This window comes from Capra hircus, chromosome 16 (genome assembly GCF_001704415.2).
Source record: "Capra hircus breed San Clemente chromosome 16, ASM170441v1, whole genome shotgun sequence".
Lineage (NCBI taxonomy): Eukaryota > Metazoa > Chordata > Mammalia > Artiodactyla > Bovidae > Capra > Capra hircus.
The window spans coordinates 68,337,427-68,344,948 of NC_030823.1; the positions used below are offsets into that span (position 1 = coordinate 68,337,427).

Here is a 7,522-nt window from a genome sequence, read left to right on the forward strand (position 1 = left end):
CTGTTGGCAAAGTAATATGTCTGCTTTTCAATATGCTATCTAAGCTAGTCATAACTTTCCTTCCAAGGAGTAAGCGTGTTTTAATTTCATGGCTGCAGTCACCATCTGCAGTGATTTTGAAGCCAAAAAAATAAAGTCTGCCACTGTTTCCACTGTTTCCCATCTATTTTCTATGAAGTGATGAGACCAGATGCCATGATCTTCGTTTTCTGAATGTTGAGCTTTAAGCCAACTTTTTCTACTCTCCTTTTTCACTTTCTTCAAGAGGCTCTTTAGTTCCTCTTCACTTTCTGCCATAAGGGTGGTGTCATCTGCATATCTGAGGTTATTGATATTTCTCCTGGCAATCTTGATTTCAGCTTGTGCTTCTTCCAGCCCAGCATTTCTCATGATGTACTCTGCATCGAAGTTAAATAAGCAGGGTGACAATATACATCCTTGACGTACTCCTTTTCCTATTTGGAACCAGTCTGTTGTTCCATGTCCAGTTCTAACTGTTGCTTCCTGACCTGCATATAGGTTTCTGAAGAGGCAGTTCAGGTGGTCTGGTATTCCCATCTCTTGAAGAATTTTCCAGAGTTTATTGTGATCCACACAGTCAAAAATAGAATACAGAGTCCAAAAGTTAGGGCTGTAGGATTAGAAAAAAATAAGCCTTCTTTAGACTCCAACAGTAAGACATGCTACCAGAATAATGTCTTTTGGTGACAAATATCGAGTAAAAGTTCTCATGTGACATGTGAAAGAAGTTGTTTGAGGCAAAAATAAAATCAGCAGTATGGCCTTCTCACCTATTGTTTTTGATAGCCTCAATGCATTTAGGTAATTATTTTGAGAGAGAAAATGGCATGGAGGGGAAGAAGCAAAAAGAAAAAGAAAAAAAAAGTAATTTGATAACAAGATTTAAAAAATAACTGAGTGTGGTCACTGGCACAAGGACCTGACTGAAGCAAATATATCATATGTTTTCTAAGCTTAAAATTGCATTGCCAAAGAAAGAAGAGGCTTGAACTTGGAACGTTCTTGCCTGTTCAAGATTTAAAGCAATTCCCTAGCTGCCAACCCATTCCAGAGTGAGTGGAAGTCAAGCTTTTGCAGGCGCACTGTTTGAAAGGAAGGGTGTCCCCACTAAGCCAATTTCAGATGTGTCCAAGAAGAACAAACAATGGAGTCCTTCCTAGAGCTATTCCGCACACATAGCCACCATGCCCAGAAGGTATGGGCTATACATGCTGACTCAGAGGGGCTCAGCTTGGCCGTGGACCATGATGTGGAGTGTTACCTATTATTTTCCTATATAAACAGATTGTTTTCCTGTATTTTCCCCATTATTATAAATGGATTGTGATGATGGGGAAGTAGGGTGCAGATTACTTGTCTTTTTAATATGTAGGCTACCTACATAGGTCCTGCATGTAGAACCTACCTAGAGGTCCTACATCAGACTTATGGAGAAGATGCTGCCCTCCTCAAGTGTTCTGGACATTGATATGGTGGTGGTGACTGGATGGGACTTTGCATTGTCCTCTGTGGGGTGAGGTGAGTGTGATCTGTGAGTAAGAGGAAAGTAAAATGAATATTTGATGTTCAGAAATTCAGACTATGGTAAAACTTTTAGTGATCATCATTTTTGAGTCTCTTCTTGGACATGTGGGAAGTCTCTTCTGGGCCACCCTGAAGTTAAATGGGCCATGTGATCCCAAGGGCTGGCCAATGGAATGGGAGCAGAAGTGATGACTGTTACTTTAAGGGCAAATGTGTTACAATCTCATGTGTCTTCTTTACATTTTCTCCCATCTAAATAGCTGCAAGCAAAGGACTCTAAGATGAAACTGTCACACGTACACGATGGAAGGAGGCCAACTGACAGCAGAAATTTCTGAGTAAGTAATAACTTTGTATTGAGGATAGCACTTATATTTGGAAATTGTGTTTTATAGCAGCTGCGTTGATCACCTTGACCAATACGCTATTCTAAACTGAAGACTAGATCATAAAGCTGGGAAAGCTCTTTATTTTTCTTGAAAGGAGTGAAATCATCCTCCTGCCCTGTCATCTTCATCACATTTGGTTCAAAAAGTCCTTTTTTAGGATTGTTCTGATAGATAGGAACAAGTCAGGCTGTAGAATGTAAGAGAATTGGGACAAGTGGTTCAGAGCTAAAGTTTTCATCAGTGAAGGCATTGAAGGTCCACCCTTCATGGTGGTCCTTTTTCTGTGGCCTGGATAGCACACTGGGGCTTAGCATATCTTTCTATGGCAGGATAGCACATTTTTATACATAGGCATCTAGGACATGACAAAGCTATATAAAGCTCAGTCAATAACTGAACACCGTTGCCCAGGTCTTGGGATATGAGAACACCAGGTTAAATAAACCCATGGGCAGTTGTTTCTGGCGATATGTCTTCCTCCTCATTTCTGGGTGTGGATTGCACTTGAAAACTCCAGCACAGCAATCCCTCTTGACCTATTGGTGACACCCAGCAAGGCCAGGCAGCAAGCGTGTGGATGCTGCTGGCATTCAAAACTGGAAATAAGTCCCTAAAACACCCATTTTCTCATGGTGGTCCAGTATAGAACTGTGATCCAGGAATCTCTTTAAAACCCTCTTAAGCCTATTAAGATTATCATAATCTATAACCTTGCAAGGACACAAGTCCTGCATAGTCAGCTACTTTGTAACGTGGTATTTCCATGTCTTTGAGATCCTAAACCTGATTCGTCAAAGCGTGACTGCTCCTAGTATTTTGAGATTGGGTAAAGCACTTCATTTTTATCTGCTGAGATCTTAAAAGGCTGTGACTGAGGTCTAGAGCTTTCTCTTTGTCATCTAGGACTATATGACAGTACCTCACCAAGTCACTACTCATGCATCTAGACAGTAAAGAAGCTCAGGCCAACAATACCCAGCCTAGAGACCTGGAGGACATCACAGCCCATCCAAGCCATCAGTAAATCCTTGAAGCTTTAACCCTGGCCTCCTCCTCCCTCCACTCCCACCCCCAATTTACAATACCCTCTCTTTTAGGAGAAGGGTGGTGGAATTGCTTTGCATTGGAATTATTGGTATAAAGAGCTACCTTCTCATCTGAGTAATGCTAATTCATTCCCATCCATGGTCACTCACTACCTATTAGAAATATCCTGACAGCCTGCATCTCATTACCATGGCAGCAGGTCCAGCTCCCAAGAATAACCTTCTAAGGAGGATGAAATGTACGCCACTGGCATCTAATACCAGGACATTCACATTCATATTTTTAGCAGCGTATATCAGTTAGCCCAACCTTTAGTGTACTCTATGTACTTTTAATAATCTCCATAAAAGCCTGATTTCCAATCCCTAGGCTCAAGCTGACAGTGTAAATAAAATCACCCAAATCCACAGGGTAAGAGAAATGAAAATGACAAGGATTAAAATTTGGTCAAACCTCTTTCTTTTTAAAAATTCTGCTTCCCTTCCAATTGGATCACGACCCTCTGTGTGCTCAGCTTAAGACCAGACGGTATGCTTTCACTTTTATTCCTCTGCAGCAGGCTTACAGTATTTAGTGAGAGTCTGTAAAGAATGTGTGCTGGGTAGAGAGTTAATACCATAATCCCCTATCGTTGGGGTCAAATGCTGAATAGAGCAAAAGAATTAGAAAACATGTTACATACAATGGCAGGAAAAAATGCATCAGCATGCTGTTCTGCGAACACTAGCATCCTTCACCCGCAGGTAGTGGCCACGAGGTAACAGAGTGGATGAAGAGACGTGTACCTGAAGTCCAGGGTGTACACAGAAGCAGGGGTGGGAGACCTGAGCACAAGTCTTAATCCCCATATGAAAAGTGAAAGTGAAAGTGAAGTCGCTCAGTCGTGCCTGACTCTTTGCGACCCCATGGACTGTAGCCTACCAGGCTCCTCTGTCCATGGGATTTTCCAGGCAATAGTACTGGAGTGGGGTGCCGTTGCCTTCTCCAGGGGATCTTCCCAACCCAGGGACTGAACCCAGGTCTCCCGCATTGTAGACAGATGCTTTGCTGTCTGAGCCACCAGGGAAGTCCCTAATCCCCTTATATTCTGGGCCATATTTGTCACCGTTTTAATTGCTTCTCTCCCAGTACTTGCTCCGTGGTTAGTTGGTAAGTAACACATGTGGGCACTAAATTGTTTCCCAGAGTTGAACGCTGATCTCTCCCTTTTCCCTCTTCAGCAGTGGGTGTGAATATTGTTCTCAAAGTGCTGCCATACATCTATCTCTGGAGAATTCTCTCAATGAACAAGTAGAAATTTGAGGCACCGAAGGCAAAAAGACTTGAACAGCCACCTTCCATTGTATCTTGGGAAAGTCAACTGAACTTCCTTGGAGTAAGATTACGAGCAAGTAAAAAACTTGATGTGGAAGTTCTATAAAGAGAAGTGAATATGCGTGTCAGTGGTTTGGCCATACAGTGACAAGCTGGATTTATCTGAAACAATGTTCTTTAAAGTAGCAACTATTACAGATTCAGCATTTAAATTTCTAAAGTTTATTTTAAAATTGACACGTAGTAAATTGGGGGCTGTAGAGTTCTGTAGTGTTGACAAATGCAGAATTGTGTAAGCACTACCACCGTCAAGATACTTACATAAGATACCTAGGACAGTCAAATTCGCAGAGTTAGAAAGTGCGCTGGCAGATGCCAGGGTGGCGGGTGGAGGTGGTCAGAGTTGGGGGGGTGCGGGGGATGGGGAGTTCGCGTTTAGTGGGGACAGGGTTTCAGTTTAGGCAGGTGAATAATTCAAGAGATGGGTGATGGTGAGAGTTGCCAGGCAATGTGAATGTACTTAGTGCCACTGAACTGTACAGTTAAATATGGTCAAAATATTGTGTTTTTACATTATGTGACTTTTACCGCAATAATTCTTATGCACACAATATCACATATGTACAATGTATACATGTTGTATATGTTGACCAGAATGATAATCCTGATAATCCAGAAGCCATATATGTAACAAAATACAAAGACAACATCATCTATGCATTGTGAATATACGTATATACTTTAACATATATAAATAACTAGAGAGCCAACTTTTGTGCAGGGAGTGTAGAAACAATCACCTAACCTGCTATTGTATCAACATGAAAGAGCTTATTAAGCGCACATTGATCTGAATATTAACCTGGCTTCCCTGGTGGCTGACAGTAAAGAATATGCTCGCAATGTAGGAGACCTGGGTTAGATTCCTGGGTCTGGAAGATCTCCTGGAAAAGGGAATGGCCTTGTCTAGAGAATTCCATGGACAGAGGAGCCTGGTGGGTTACAGTCCATGGGGTCGCAAAGAGTCAGACACAGACACGACTGAGTGACTGAAACACAAAACGCACTAGAGATGGAGAAACTTTGACTTAAAATTTTAAAATCTCATAACAACTGTAACTAGAGATGCGGCCCTCTACGCGTTGCAAGTGTATCTTTAAACTCAAAGGGAGATGAGGTTGTAGGAAGTAGGGAAAAGATTGTGTTTATGCGTGTGTGTACATATGCATCTGTGAGATTACATTACAAATCCGTTAGCCCCTTAGACGGGGGAGAATTGACTTGTTTTTGCATATGACCAATCCTGTGTGTTTATGCAGAAGATAAGATGGTTAGATAGCATCACCAACTCAATGGACATGAATCTGAGCAAACCCTGGGAGATAGTGAAGGACAGGGAAGCCTAGCATGCTGCAGCCCATGGGGTTGCAAAGTCGGACATGACTTGGTGACTGAACAACAACAAATATGACTAAATGACCAAAAGCTCATGGCCTTAAGGAGAAAACCATTAGAAAAAGTATTGTTATTATGTTTGGCACGTTGTACAGCTTATGGATTCTTAGTTCCCCAATCAGGGATCAAACTTGGGTCCATAGCAGTGAAAGCACCATGTCCTAGTCCCTAGACCACCAGGGAAGTCCCTAGAAAGATGATTAACTAGGGTTTTAGCATTATGTTTGTGAGGACAATCTTTTCTTCACTTAAGTAAGATACCATCACTCATATGAAAACATAAGGTTTGATTTCCCCAGGAAGTATAGACATATTATGAGTAATTCAGCATATCATCTTGTTCCTGCAAGGTATACTGACCAAATTACTAAAAGAATCTGATTTCAAGCAAACAAATCACTGTTGTTTAATAAAAGGAATATCCTTAATTTTATGTTTTATCTTTATCCCCGCAGTAAGCCTCTCAATCTTCTTTACTGGTTCCTCCTCATCTAGGTGGTATTCTTTTCCTCATACTTCACTCATATTCACAGAGAAATCATGTATGCCTATGATTAGCCATTGATCTACACCTCCAACCCAGGTTTCCCTCCTGAGTTCTGCATGTTCCAGCTTTCTACTTGATCTCTCTCCCTGGATATTCCACAAACCCAAACTTAAATTGTCCAAAATGGACCTCAGTATCTGTCAAACCAAATGGTTCCCCCTCCATAGAATTTTCCATACACTTCGATGAGCTCTTATCTCACTTCCTGTTTCTTTCACAGGACTGCAGGCAACGAGCATGTGTCTTTTCCCCAGTGCCTGGCACGGTGCCTGGCATCTGGTAGGCATTTATAAATATTTGTGGAAGGAATGAGTGCATATGACACTCATATGCATATAAATAGAAATTTACTTCCACCTCAGACCCCAATGTTTATGAATAGTTTTTAAATGGATGAGTAGCTCTGATACACATATAGATATAAGCATTCATTCCCACACCAACCACCAACTACCGTATCTACATAATGTCTAGAGATCAAATAAAGTCTGCTTTGTGCAGCAAGGAAATTAATTAGCACATTTCAGTTTCTCTCCTATTCTCTTTTCTCATTGAAATCATATTCTTTTTTATTCAACATTATAACATAAGCATTTTTCCGTTTCTTAAAAAGTCTCAGACATTACTTCCGCCAATTGAATTAATACTACCTCAGAAAGAAGTTCTTGCTGTGCACTGGAAGTTCCATTGGAAGCATCACTTGGAAGCATCAGCACCTGGAAGCGAGCACCTCCTCTAGAAGCAACTCCTCTTCAGCGTCTGTGTTCTACAAAGCGTGGCCTCCGGACCAGCAGCATCGGCCGCATCTAGAAACTTGTTGAAAATTCTTGGTCTCCACCCCCTCGTTTCTGCATCAGAGATGCTGGTGTGGAGCCTGAGATGTGTACTTTAACAGGCTCTCCAGGTGATAGAAGTTTGAGAACTACTGTTAAACACTCTTCTGTGAACCGTATATCCGCAACATGTGAATCTTGCTGCACTTTCCACTCACCCTTATCAGTTCCATATCATATTCATACTGAAAAAAAAGCCTTCTATATTTGGCAATAAGTCTTTAAAACAAGGCCTAGTTTCTTGCTGTACATAAAACATAAATAAATAGAAGTACAGTATAAGGCAGTGTTTTTTAAACTTAGTTTTAGGAACAGAAATTTGCTTCAAATGAAGTATTGTGCAAAAGTCATGTGTGTGTGTGTGTGTGTGTGTGTGTGTGTAGGGGAGACAA

At 41.3% G+C, this 7,522-nt stretch overlaps 1 long non-coding RNA gene across 1 annotated transcript; it reads left to right on the forward strand.

Moving 5' to 3' along the window:
- LOC108637756 lies at positions 1,815–7,298 on the forward strand. Its single transcript, XR_001919255.1, has 3 exons — positions 1,815–1,883; positions 4,202–4,356; positions 6,911–7,298. It is a non-coding gene; the product is annotated as an uncharacterized LOC108637756 (long non-coding RNA).